The sequence below is a fragment of the Gorilla gorilla genome, chromosome 8, assembly GCF_029281585.2.
Source record: "Gorilla gorilla gorilla isolate KB3781 chromosome 8, NHGRI_mGorGor1-v2.1_pri, whole genome shotgun sequence".
In the NCBI taxonomy this organism is placed as follows: Eukaryota; Metazoa; Chordata; class Mammalia; order Primates; family Hominidae; genus Gorilla; species Gorilla gorilla.
In genome coordinates, this window is record NC_073232.2 from 36,604,060 (window position 1) to 36,617,919 (window position 13,860).

The 13,860-nt window shown below is 53.3% G+C and overlaps 1 protein-coding gene across 9 annotated transcripts in view; it reads right to left on the reverse strand.

Moving 5' to 3' along the window:
• ZMIZ1 (zinc finger MIZ-type containing 1) overlaps positions 1-13,860 on the reverse strand; it is a 247,456-nt gene that overhangs the window by 174,094 nt on the left and 59,502 nt on the right. For 7 of the 9 annotated variants that reach the window (XM_004049640.5, XM_063709969.1, XM_019034968.4 and 4 more), the window contains exon 3: positions 2,548-2,643. The gene's annotated coding sequence lies outside the window, so the exon portion shown is untranslated. Of the gene's footprint in view, positions 1-2,547; positions 2,644-5,951; positions 6,070-13,860 lie in introns of all 9 variants that reach the window. The other 2 variants (XM_063709968.1, XM_019034967.4) reach the window with 1 other exon arrangement.

The following is a 13,860-nucleotide window of genomic DNA, read 5'->3' on the forward strand; positions in this document are numbered from 1 at the left end:
TTGCAACACCATCAATCCACGACAACTCCCAAATTTATATCTCTAGTCTGGGACCTCTCTCTGCCTTCCAGACTCATATTTCCAGCTGCCCCCTCAATCTTTCCACTTGAATGTCTCAAAGGCATCTCAAACTCAATGTGTCTGAAACAGAACTCCTCAGCTTCACGCAGCCCTCCCCGGCCATTGTCCCTGGCTAAGCAAATAACCACCTCCCTTCTACCACTGGCTCCTGTCCCAAACCCAAGGGCCTTCCCTGACTGTCTCCGTCTTTTTAAATCCTCCACCTCTAATCCACTAGCGAGCCTGCCTGCTGGGTCTCTGAAATATATTCAGCCTTTGATGGCTTCCCACCTCTTCCTCCACTACCCCTTCGTCCCTGTTCCCATCACCTCTACCTGGATGTGGGCAACAGCTTCCCAGCTATCTCTCTGCTCCACGCTTGTCCGCCTACAGGAGTGGGTCCTCCATGATCTCTCTGACTTCTCCTCCTATCCTGACATCCTCCCAGCCACACTGGATTATTTGCATTTCTTTGAACAGGTCAAGTACATCCCTGCAGACTCCCTGGCTGCATTCAGGTATCTTAAATGGCCAACTTAACAGAAGCCTTTCTTGGGTCAGGCAGAGTGGCTCACACCTGTAATCCCAGAACTTCGGGAGGCTGAGGCAGGTGGATCACTTAAGTCCAGGAGTTCGAGACCAGCCTGGGCAACATGGGAAAACCCCATCTCTACTAAAAGTACACTAATTAGCCAGGCATGATGGTGTGTGCCTGTAGTCCCAGCTACTCAGGAGGCTGAGGTGGGAGAATCACTTCAGCTGGGGAGGTCAAGCTTACAGTGACAGAGCGAGACCCTGTCTCAAAAAAAAAAGCTTTCCTTGACTAGTGAAAGAGTACTTTACACTGTAGACTCTGTGCTCCTACCTGGCTAAATTTGTCTTCTTAAAACTTAGCATCACCTGATCTATTCACTTTTTAGGTATTTATCATCCATGCCTCCTCATGAGAGTACAAGCGCCATAAGGGCAGGGAGTTTTGTCTGCTTTATTCCCTGCTATATCTCTGAACTTAAAAGAGTTCCTGACAGACTTTCTCGGGCAACACCTGGGGAATGAATGCATGAGCAATGCTGCCTCCTCCTCCCCGAATGTCTGCCTGCAGAATCAGTCACGTCCCCTCTCCCTCGCCCCCTGTGTCGTCATGGTCACCACACAGGCTTTGAGCACTGCCTTATGGAACTCAGTCTGGCTCTGGGATCTGAGTCGTACTCCATTGCACACCACACCCTCTCAGGGCAGGGCTCAATTGGCTCTGTCTTCAAAACCCACCCCCGGACAACGAAGTGAGACCCCGTCTCCACAAAAATTTAAAAATCAGCTGGGCGTGGCGGTGCATGCCTGTAGTCCCAGCTACACGGGAGGCTGAGGTGGGAGAATCGCTTGAGCCTGGGAGGTCGAGGCTGCAGTGAATCATGTTCGTGTCACTGCACTCCAACCTGGGTGACAGAATGAGACCCTGCCTCAAAAAAACAAAAACAAAAACAAAAACCCCAGCCCTTAATGCGGGCCTGGCCTGGTGTGAGAGTCCATGAATATTTGATGAGTGAATTAAAGAGTAAATAGATGGGTGGATGGGGGGAATGGGTGGGTAAGTAGGTGGATGGAAGGACAGATAGGTGGTGGAGGGATGAATGGGTGGATGAGTGTGGAAGGACTAAAAGAAAGAGGGATGGATGGAGAGACGGACAGGTAAGTGGATGGATGATGGATGGATGGATGGATGGGTCTCACAGGCACGTAATACAGACTAGTGGTTGCTTGGCCTCAAAAGCAGAACTTCTCTTGAGAGGATGAGTGCAGTACGGTCGAAGTAAAAGCATAGAAGCTGGTATGGCAAATAGGATGAAGCCAAGCTGCTGTGGCGTGGCCAGAGCTAGCTGTGTGATCCCTGGCAGGCACCATTAACTTCCCTGTGCCTTGTTCTCGTGGTCTGAAAATGCAGATAATAATTCTTGCCCAGAGCTGACAAGGAGAACTTTGGAATTTTGAATGCTGCCACAAAGGAGACCACAGCCACATCCCCAGTGAAGCACATCTCCAGCCAGGTATGCTTTGGAAAATCCTCTCTTCTCAAGCCCCACATGGCACTGTGGACCTCGTAGCCTTAGAATCCCACATCCACAAGGGCTGGGACCCCTGGCTACAGCCCTAGAGTTCCAACTGAGCCAGGCTGCTAAGATGGCTCAACCAAATCAGACACAACTGACTCACAGAATCCTTGAGAACTGAGGTAAGTATAGGACCTGAGCCCAGTGCCCCATTTTGGAGACAGACAAACTGACACCCAGAAGCCTTTTCTGGCAGTATGAGCACCACACAAGGAGTTATAGAAGAGGCCCTGCAGCCAGGCCCAGGAAAGGCTGTGAGAAGCAGCTGAAAACCCTCAGCTCTGGTCCAGCCACAGCACTTCTGGGCTGCTAGGGCTTGCCCCTGCCCAGGCTTAGGCAAAGGTGATGGTATGGCCTGGGCATTGGGGGCTGGTGTTACCTTTCGGGGTATGGCAGCTCAGTGAAAAACAGCGGCTCCTCTCCTCACACCCCTTGCAGCATTGGTCCGACGCCAACGGGCCTCCTCCTCTTCCTCCTGGGTACACAGGGGAGAGATGGGACGTGTGTGAGAGCAGGCCGGTGTGCCGTCCACTCCCCTCCCACCTCTGTCCCTGCCGCCAAGCTAATCTCAGCGGCCTCTTGGGTCACTTAAGCACACCCCGGGATGCCTGATTTATCAGAGCTGGCTGTGTCTTCCCCACCCAGCCGCACTCCAACCAGCAAGCCAATTCCTCCTAGTGGGATTTTGAAAAATATATAAATATAAGTTTTGTTTCTTCCGGGACTGGGGACTTTGTGTTGTCTTTCTCTTCTTAGTAGGAAAAGCAGAACAGCATCACTTTCCTGTACGGCCCCCAGGCAGGGTGACAGGGAGAAGCTGTCGGGGGTATTTTTAGCCGGGTGTACAAAGCCCTTGCCGTGGCCTCCTCTCTGCGCCGTGCCTGGCTTCGGGGAATTATCTCACACGGCCGGCCGGCAGCCACTTCCAAAGCCACTCTGTGACCCCTGCCTGAATTCTTTCCTCATTATGAATTGCTCACCAGATCCCTGACCAACACTTGGAGCCATTTTATGTATGTACGCACCTCGGGAAAACCAGCTCACTCCCTCGCCCCTCCTACAAGGTTCAGGGCTGGCTGTTTTGCTTATAACTGGGAGAGGAGGCCCAGATGCAGAGTTTAAAGCAGAAAAGAGCCCTGGTGATGAGTTAGATTGTGCTCCCCAAACTTCAGCTCTTCCTCCACGCTCTTTAGGATTCTTGGTCTGAGCTGAGATCTACCTGTGTGATGACTTAATTTAATGTTCACCTTCCACTCACTTTTTTTTTAAGCTCCAATAAATCTGGCCTTGTCCAAAGCAATCATGCCCTTGAAATAATTGATTTGATAGGCTAGTTATATATTTCTGATACAGTTTAATAAATTGTAACTAGTAAAACAAAAATATATGTCCTGTTGGGTACTATCTAATTCTAGAATCTTGCTGTAGACTACCAGATTTACCTGGGCCAAGCTTTGGCAAACTCCCTACTGTCTATCAACCCTTACGTTGTGCAGAAGGAGAGGGAGAGGCATGGAGGAGGGGTGGGCTGGCTGATGGGGCCCAAGAACTGGTCATTGTATCAGGCCAAGGGATGTAAGGGGTCAGAGCCATGGTGTGCTGCAGCCTTTAGTACTGTCTCTCTTTCTAGCACTGGGCAAGACCATTTTTGGCCTCACACATGAACTAGGCTGGGAGGATCTAGGTGGGATGGGCACGAAGCATCTTGGGGACAGGGTGTCCCAAAGGAGGGCCAGCCCAAGGCCCAGGGCCCAAAATGGCGTCTTTCCCAGCATTCTCTGAGGCCTCTGGTTCACTCTGCCCCTCCCGTCAGGCTCCTTTTGGCTGGAGTGGGTCCACAGGGGCCAGAAGGCGAATCCCCTCTCTAGGTAGATGTGGAGGCGCAGAACATTCCCCTGAGCCCTACAACCTATGCTCTTGGCGCTCTGACCCTGTGGGCTCCTGGGGGCCTCGCACTGCCTCTGGGCCTCTGCCTCCCTGTGTGTGCTTTGAGAGGAGGCTGGCAATGGTGGGCACCCCGCAGCACTGGGGCCTCACTGCTGCTCTCTGTCCTTTCCCGCTCTGCCCACAGGTTGGAGACCCTGGCTGGGCCCCTGGCCCAGTGCCTGCCGCCTGCCCCTCCCGCTGAGAACAGGATGTGGGTGTCAGGAGGTGAAGGAGAGTGTGGGGGTCGGGATGGGGAGTGGCCTCGGGACGGGACTTCCTGAAGCCAGATCGGTTTACCACAGTCAGTTGGGCCCAGGACCGCACAGCTGTGAGTTATAAATGTCCCTGTCAGAGCCCAGGCCGAGAGGCCCTGCTGCTGGCAGAGGCGCCAGGGCCCACAGCGCCCACCCTGGGAGCACCCCCCGAGCCGAGGGCCCGTCCTCTCAGAGGTCCTCCCCCAGGGTCCAGCCCTCACGACCTCTGGGCTCTCCTGCCTCCTCTCGGAGAGAGATGGGTCTACTACAGCCTTCCCCTGCTCACCCCTTGCCCTTCCAGGTGCAAATCTTGTGGTCCCAGTTACCGGGAGAGCTCCCAGAGGGCAAGGACCATTCTGGGTCTGCACCCGGCAGGAACCTGAAGCTTGGTGCACAGCCAGCCACTCAACGACCACTGTAGGGGTGACTGTTCCAACTCACCAGCCTGCTTCCCACGGCCCCACCCGCCCCTGCCTGTCCACCAGGGAACACACCGAGGGGGAGTGGGAAGGGAGAGGGGCCTGGCCTGCCACACCTAGTCCGGGTGAGTAGAAGCAGCAGGGCTGGCCACTAAGCCTCTGGGCACAGGGCTCTGTGTCCTGCATATGCAGAGAAGACTCCTTCAGAGACCTTCCCTGAGGTACCCATTTTCCTTTGTCTGCTCCCTCAGAGCTCCCTCCATCTGGGGTGTGAAGTGTAGACTACAGCTCAGAGGCCAGCCTCCACATAACACCGCTGTCCATAGGGTGAGAAGACAGGTCCCTGGGACCCCAAGGCTGGGCCATCCTGTCAGGGCCACCAAAGTGGGTAGCACAGGGCTGGGCCACAGAAATACAATCACAATAACAGAAACAATCAGGAATGGCTCAGGTTGCAGGGCCTGAGGCTTATACAATTTTGGAGGCCCTGTTTTAAAAATTATTTAAAATTACAAATATATATTTAGAATCAGAAAAGAAATCACAACAAATTCCTAGATTCTTAGGAATCCATGCCCCTTTCTCATGAGGCCCCTGTTTAACAGTTTACCAGAAATACTTACATAGAAATGTTCCTGTTTGCAAACTGCTGCCCCTCCCACCTAGAACACTCTATAGCTCCCAGCAATTCCCAGCCTTCACCAGGGCTGTGCCCAGGAGAGGCCAGGATGCCTAATCTTCATGTGCTTCCCTGTAAGCCTCCCTCTAATCATAATAAGAGTGATGAAATGGATAGTGATATTTAACCTTTAGCTGTACTGTTCTAAGCACTTTATGTAAATTAATCCACTTAATGTTACCACAACCTATGAGGTCAGTACTATACCCACTTTTTTACAGATGAGGAAACAGAAGGTTAAGAAACCAGTCCAAGGTCACACAACCAAGATGTGAACCCAGACAGCCTGGCAGGGATGCCATTGCCAGCCCTTCACCACTTCTCTCCACCTCCCTCAAGTGACCAGAAGGGTCTCCTTCCCTGAGAGGCTTCAACGGCAGCAGCAATCTAGGGCTGACTCTGAGTAGGCCCCCTTCTGATGAAATAATTCATTCATTCCATACAGACGCACTGAGCACCCAGCACACCCCAAGATCTCGGCAGGAAACAGGGGCCTCCTGCTTACCTCACCCTGCCCAAGGCAGGGCTGGGGTCCTCGCCACAGGCAGAAGTGGGCACCGTCCTGACTTCCTGGGACAGGCTGGGGGTTCCTAGAGACGAGCTGGGCCTGCCCCAAGGAGACCCTGGAGGGTGGGGAGAGGGGGAAGGTTTGCCAAAAGTCACATGGCCTGTTGTCCAATTCTCTCATTTTACAGATAAGAAAAGGTGGCCTGGAGACGAGTGACTTCCTGAGGGTCCCCTGAGAGTGGTGACCTACATGAGTTCTGAGACTATCCTTCTGGAGGGGTGGGGCAGATCCTGGAGGACTGGGGTGGCCAAGGCCAGGCCTGGGGGAGGAGGCAGGTGCCTTTTGGCCCCCTAGGAGCAGTGCCTTTGTTTTCTCTCTTTGTTTTCCATCTGCCCTCAGCCCCAGCGGCCTTCCCAGCTTCCCCTGATTGTGTACAGGGCGATAAAGGGGCTGATGAGAGGGAGATCTCTGGCGGCACAGACACAGCGGCGGCGGGTGGGTGGGTGGCCGAGGGGGCCCCTGGAACTGGGCTCACTGCCGGCTGTACTGAGTCTTCCTTTGAGGGACACTTTGCACATGACTCTCAGAACCCTTTCAGCACAACTGTCCCCATCTTACAGAGGAGGAGACTGACGCTTTGGGAAGCAGCAGCCAGGCCTGGAACCCTGGCCCTTGGACCCCAAAGCCTTGGGGATCTCCAATGGGCCAATGGGCCACGCTGACCCTGACCCTTAGCTCTCTGGCCACCCAGACAACACCTGGCCTTGTCAAAGCTGTTATCCCTTTAACTCGAGAACTGGGCATTTTCAGATTGTCCAGGAAGAAAGAGAGCAGGGGCCAGTCAGTGTCTCACCTATCAATGTCAGGGGAAACAGGTGCACCACATGTCCACGTGAAGTGACACACTCGCAACTGGTGGCTTGGTGGGAAATGGGGTAATGTCCAACTTCCTGGCCTCCCCCAACAGAGTCCCAGTGAAACTACCTTTAGGAGGACAAATGACTGCTCTCTTGTGGGCTAATTCTGACCAACTGCAGGGCTGGGGAGAGAAGGGCACAATCTGAGGGCACCATCTGCCCAGTCATGGGATGGGGCAGTGGTGGCTGCAGACCTGGCCCACCTTGCCCCAGGTCACTGCTGACCCTGACCTCAACTGCCTGGCCTCCTGACCTGGTCTTCTCAGACCCTCCTCAAGTTATCAAATAACCCACCTTATTAGGTACTGTAAGCCGTGTCCATATTCCATCTTAATTCTTTATGTACTTAAAAATGTATCGACCAGGTGCAGTGGATCATGCCTGTAATCCTAGCATTTTGGGAGGCCGAGGCGGGCAGATCACCTGAGGTCCGGAGTTCGAGACCAGCCTGACCAACCTGGTGAAACCACTTCTCTATTAAAAATACAAAATTAACTGGGTGTGGTGGCGCATGCCTGTAATCCCAGCTACTCGGGAGGCTGAGACAGGAGAATCACTTGAACCCGGGAGGCAGAGGTTGCAGTGAGCCAAGATAGCACCAGCCTGGGCAACAAGAGCGAAACTCCATCTCAAAAAAAAAACTATTTAATTATTTATATCACTTTAAACCAATTACTTTTTTTTACTTAGCCTCATCAAAAGCACTATGATCTGTGAAATCATGGGTTTGATGTATTAATTATATTTTTTTCCTTAGTTACATGAACATACATACATAGTGTTAAAATTTGAAATTCAGACCCTCACATGTGTCCGGATAGCCCACAGGGTGCAAGGCCAGTCCTGTGGAAGTCTCGATCCAGGTTGGGAGAAAGCCTGGCTAAGTGCGGTCAGGGTGCCGTGGGGCACAGCACAGGGCTGCCCAGGGAAGTAGAAGGAGGTGGAGGTTTTCAGAAGGGTACACAGAGGGTTCAGTTTGGGCCATGGGCTAGGTGCTCCTTTCCTCTGCATGAGTTGGAGTCTGGTCCTCATAGTTCTCCAGCAGCAGATAAAGACACCTCCCTGCAAATTCCTCCTGACAACAGCATACAACAGTGGGATGGGCACTGGAGTCCGGTCTAGAGTAGCAGTCTGACTCTGTCCCTGGTCACTGTTTTGCTGGGAAGTGTTAGGCCTCTCTGGGCCTCAGTTTCTCCATCTATACAGAAGCAGTGAGTGAGCCACAGGTTCCTCCCAGCTCCACCAATCAGACTGCAGCACCTTCCCCCTACCCCACCCTGAGCCCCAGTGGCATCTGGTGCTCCTGGTGACCCCGGGCTTCAGACAGGCCCTCGAACCCCCCAGGTGGGCCTCCCTTGACCCCTTCCTCCCATATCTGATCAGAGGCCTCATGTGGTGTCTGGGATACAAATGGGAGAGAGGGCCATCCTGTGTGACAGCTATAAAATCCGATAATCAGCTAATCACCAGCAAATTAGCATCCCATCTTTACATAGAACAAATATAGTATTTACGTAAAAGTTGTTAGGAGTTTCTCTCTTTTTAATTAGCAGAAATAAATGCAAAATGAATGGTAATTAGGCAGCTGATGGATTCGGTAGTACAATTATGCCTGCGGCAATGCCCCAGTCCTTAAACACTGCATGCTCCGAGGAATCAGAGGAGCCTATTTATATGATTTATTTATAAAACAAAGTTAACAGAAACAGAGGGGCGAGGTCTGGGCACTGCTGGAGGAGGGGTCTTGGCTGCAGAGGCAAGGCCCTGGGAGGAGAGGGAGCTTCAGTGCCCAAGGAATAAGGGGGAGGGGGGTGCTTAGTGTTGAGCTATGAAAGTGCACTACCAAGGCCCCCATGTGTCTATTTCAGGCCAGGCACGCGTCGCTAGGAATGGCCTCCCTGGCAGGAAGCAGGCTAGGGCGATGTGAGGGGCTGGGAGCAGCTGTTTTTATACTCTTGTCTGTCTCTTTCTCTTCCCTGGTCCCTACTTCTCTCTTCTTTGCTGGCCCTATACTTTCACTGAGCACTTCTCTGTGCTGTACCCCTGAGGTGCAGAGGGAAGGGAATATTCTTCCTTTCCTCCCGGAACTCCGGAGAAATCAGATTCAGGAATAATGGAGGCCAACACAGTGGGAATAAGTTCCAGACCAGCAGAGCACCCAATGCTGTGAGAGTACAGAGGCAGGAACCCAGAGGAAGCAGTCCTGAGGAAGAGGCACAAATTGGGTTTTGAAGGATGCACAGGAGTTTTCTGAGAAGGTGGGAAGTAGCCAAAGGACCTGCATGTGAAAAGGCAGGGAGGTAGGAAGCAGCATCATGTGACTGCAGGAAAAGAGTGTACTAGGGGGTGGGTGCTGGAGAAGCAAGCAGGGTCTTGGATGCCATTCTAAGGGTTTGGACTTGATCCTAGAAGCTGTGGAAAGGTCTGAATCAAGGGAGTGGACAGCCTCTTTCCACTGACAGTTCTTTTCTTAGCTTCCCCTCCCCCACCCCAGAGCCAGCGAGGGGGCCAGGTCGACAGGTCATTAAGAGGCAGCTGGTCCAGCTCATTGGAGCAGGAGGCTAACCTGATTACAGGGACAGGAGGTCTGTCTGCATGGGAGGGAAGGAGGAAGGGAGAAAAAAGGGAAGTGGGGCCTGCTGAGCCACCGCTGAACTCAGGGGTGAGGGGCCCGTCTTCCCTAGAACATAGTCCCTGGCCCTGCCCCCACCCCACTGCCTCGCCAAGCCTGAGGGAGGGGAGAGAACACTGGCTGTGGGGCCTCATCGCCTTCTCCCAGACCCAAACCCCAGCTCACCACTGCTTTGTGCTGTGACCTTGAAGAGCCATTTCCAATTCTGGGCCACACATTCTAGTCTCCCAAACAAAGGCTTGAATTAGAATAGGGGAGAGGCAGCAAATTTGGCCCCCAGTCTCATCCCATGTAGTATACTTTTACGGGCATGGGTTGTCCAAACTTTTAGGAATTTAGGTGGGGCAGGCACTCTCCAGAATGCCACAGTCCTCGCTGCTCCCTGCTGCCTCACTCCAGCCCAATACACAGGCTTGTGTGGTATGCTGCAGGCAGCAGCTGAGTGGAGACACCTGCACGAGGACCTGGGCTCAGACAGACAGAAAGCCCGGCCGAAAAGGCTGGTGATCAGAGTAGCTCCCCTGCCATGTATTACCCTTGTAGGAGGAGACATGGGAGCCACTGCTGCACTCAGGACTTGGAGTGGACAAGCAGCCCTTCCCTCTCTCCAGTGACTACCCTGACTCAGTCTGCCGGCCTCTAAAGGGGAACAATATTACCTGCCCACCCAAGCCCCGGGGTCATTAGAAAGCTCAGAGAAGCCCGTGCACGTGGCAGTGATCTGAAAGTCAAAGCCCAGGGTAGTGGTTTAACCGTGACTTTGAACACTGCAGGTTCTGAAGGATTTCACAAAGGGAAGTTTTACACTCCCCAGCGCAGACAGCTCTCAAACCTCCGGAGCCTCCCTTTAAAACAGCAGTGCTCAAAGGTCTTTCAGCAGCCCTGGCAAGGTCCAGAAATGGTGTCTGAGCTGCTATCTGCCATCACTCTCAGGAACGCGCTCTGAACTTGTAAGGGAAGACAAAGATCACACTGCACCACTTCTCTGCTCTGTAAGTTGCGCTCCTGCCTTTGGCCAAAATCAATACAAATCTCCACTATGATTGTTCCTCCAGAACAGGGGCCGGGCCCTTGCGATGACATTCCAGCCCTAGACAGCACAGAGGGTCTCCCTTTATCACATGACTTCAGCCCCAACTCAGGGGGCAGCAGAGTGTGGGGTGGAGGTGGGGTCCTGAATGAGGGGGACAGCACAGGGGAGAAGCAGAGGGGGCCATGCAGAGCTGCTCTAAGTGCCTCTCCAAAGACAAGCCTGGTGCTGCTATTCATCAACTGGTTTTCAGGGCTGTGAGAAATCAATGGCATTTGTGCTGCAAACTCATCATTAGGACAGGAAAAACTCTGCAATGGAATTGATTTGTTTAAATATAATAACACAATTTAACAGAGAGCTGTGGGGGTGGGGAAGGGACCAAGGCAAACAAAAACAGGCACGACAGCTCAGAGAAGAGGGAGATAAACCCCCTGAAAAACCTTCCAGTGTGGCTGCTGAGCCCCAGTGCCACCACCACCTATCCCCAATCCCCCGCCACCGAGGAGGCCAGAGTGGGCACGTGCTGCTCTCCTGCACAGAGCAGCTCAGGACCGGTCTCAGAAATGTCCTCAATGGGCTGTGGATGGGCCCAGAGGCCTGGCTGGTCATTGCTGCATTGTTCTTGGAGGTGACTTTGCTTGGTGAATATCGGTTCAACCCAACAAATTCTTATTAGGCATCCACTGTGGTCCACGCACCTGTGCAGAGCTGTGGGGGACATGGGAAGAACTCCTGGCCATAGCCTGAAGGCATTCCATGGCAATGGGGTGGATTAGGCAAGAATGCAAGGCTAGGGCAGGCTGGCTTCCTGGAGTCTCAGGAGATGTCAGGTGGGGGTGCAGCGGGATGCTAGGGCAGGAGGAAGACAAAGAGGAAACAATCCGGGCAAAAATGCAAGGACCCTTCAAAGAACTGGGAGGGCCCCATTTGGAAGACGGTGCTCATTTCATAGATACCTGCCTGATGATGACTGATGGGAGCTCACTTTACTGATCCTTAAAATGTTCTGGGACCCTGCAAACACTTCGTAAGTGTCACTTTATTGAATCCCACTATCCTGTGAAGGACGGAATATTATTACCCACATTTCAGAAATGATGTCATTGAAGCACCGAGAGGTTAAGTGACTGCCCAAGGTCACACGGTTAGTCAGTGATGGAGCCAGAATCAGACCCTCATATTATGACCCCAGCGCCTATGCACCAACCATGGCGCCTTCCTGCCATCATCGGACCTTGGTCTGCATGTGTGCTGGGGAGACAGATAACTCCTGCCCTCTGGGAGCTGGGGCATGAGATCCACTGGGCAACCGCATGGCAGCAGCTCAAGGGGGAGTCTGAGAAGGGCACGGCAGGGGCACTGCATCCATTTGGCAACTGGCTGCAGCTCTGCTGCAGGCTCAGCCCTGTATACTGGGTAGGGTTGGAGTGTTGACTGGACAGCGCTGGGCCTGGCACTCAGGGTGTCCCCAGACCTTTCACATGACCTTGGGGTTGGAGGGTGGAGGGCACAAGCAGGCTGATATTAGGGAAGGCCTGGGCAGCTCTGGGCAGCCTTTCTGAGCTCAGTAAGGGCCTTAATGTCAGCCTCAAAATTCTGACTTCATGCAAGGTGATGGGGGAAGCCAGGGAGGGCTGGAAAGGGCTCAGGGATTCAGAAGCAGGAAGATGGTCCCCAGCAGGGGTGGGATGCTGAGAGGGTCACAGATCCAGAGATGGTTAAGGGGGCCTAATCAACTGTTGGATGTGGGGGTCAGGGAAAGTGAGGTGTCAAGTATGACCCAGGCATCTCCCCGCAGCCCTCTGGGGGCTTGGATGCCCAGCTTTGCTGAACCAGCAGCTGCCTGCATCAATATGAATTGACCCAGAGCCCAGGGAGCACTGCGCCCCTCCCCCAGGAAGCCCTGACTTGGGGGAGGGCACTGCAGACCAGCAGGCCACCACCAACTCCGCTCTGTCCCCCTGCTGACCTTTCTCCTTTGTCAGCAGTGCACTCCATCAATGCACCGGAAGGGCCAGTGCGATCCCTCCCAACTGCTCAGGCCAGGGCTGGGGGCAGGGGCTCGCTCTGCCCTCCCTCTTTCAAGGAAGAGGTTTCCTGAACGTCTCCAGAAAGCTGGGAGCAAAGCCACTAAAGCTCTCAGTGCAAATGGGGAGACTGAGGTCTGGTGAGGGGCAGCTCAGAGTCCACCAGACAACTGCAGTCACAGCCTTGAGCAAAGAGCCCACCAGGCATGAGTCATGCCCCTCCTGCTGGCAGAGGAGAGGGAAGAGAGGAAGCCAGAGAGGAGAATGGAGCCAGGCCCTGGGGGATGGGCAGGCACAATCTGGCTGGGGGAGGGGCCTATGAGGTGTGGGAAGGGGCCGAGCGACTGCACCAGCAAGCCCCTGCGCCAAGAAGAGGATCCTGTGGGCTTCAGAGTGGGGCCAGTGGACTCAGGCAGGCCTTGGGTGGTAAACCATCCTGATTTGCCCACAAGTGACAGGTTTCTGGGACACAGAATTTTCCATGCTAAAACCGGGACGGTCCCAGGCAATCTGGACGGCCACCCTAGTGGGGCTGATGCTGAACTCTGGTTTTCAGTTCAACTACTCTCTGTGTCTCAGTTTCCTCATCTGGAACTCAGAGCTTATAACAGTACCTTGTGTATGGTTGCTGGGAGGTGGGGGAGAGTGACATTAAATAATGTACTTAAAGTGCTTAGCATCCGGCACAGCATCTGATAAAAATCATTAAGCAAACGGCAGGTGGCTGCTGTTATTACTCCCAACTGCTAGACTATTCTTACTACTATGAGTACCAGCTAACACATACCAAGTGTTACCCTGCACCAGACTTTCTAAGTACTGTGCATATGTTGCTAATCTAATCCTTACAATACTTAACGGGGAAGGAAGTATTATCATCCCCATTTTCAGACGAGGAAATTGAGGTGTGGATGGGTTAAGCACGCCCAGGCTCTCACACCTGCCAAGCATAGAGCACTGAAAACCACTTCTTTTTCCACTGGAATGATCCCAAAGCCCGGGAGATGCACGCCAATGTCAAAATGATTATGGTCACAATGACCCAGGGCAAGAACTGGACAAACACACAGGCCACTCTGGAGGTGCCCTGGGGATTGGCAAGCATACCCTGTTTTCAGGGAGACTGAGTCCCTAATCCTTAGCCTGGGTCTTCAAGACCTTCCCCTTCTGGTCCAATCAATCTAATTTATTTGAGTTCCAGGGTCTATTTACACAGCAAGAGAAAGGAACGCCCCATGATGTACACACGCCTCCTCCTGGCCCCAGGGGCTCCACTCTTGATCAGGCATGTTTTGCC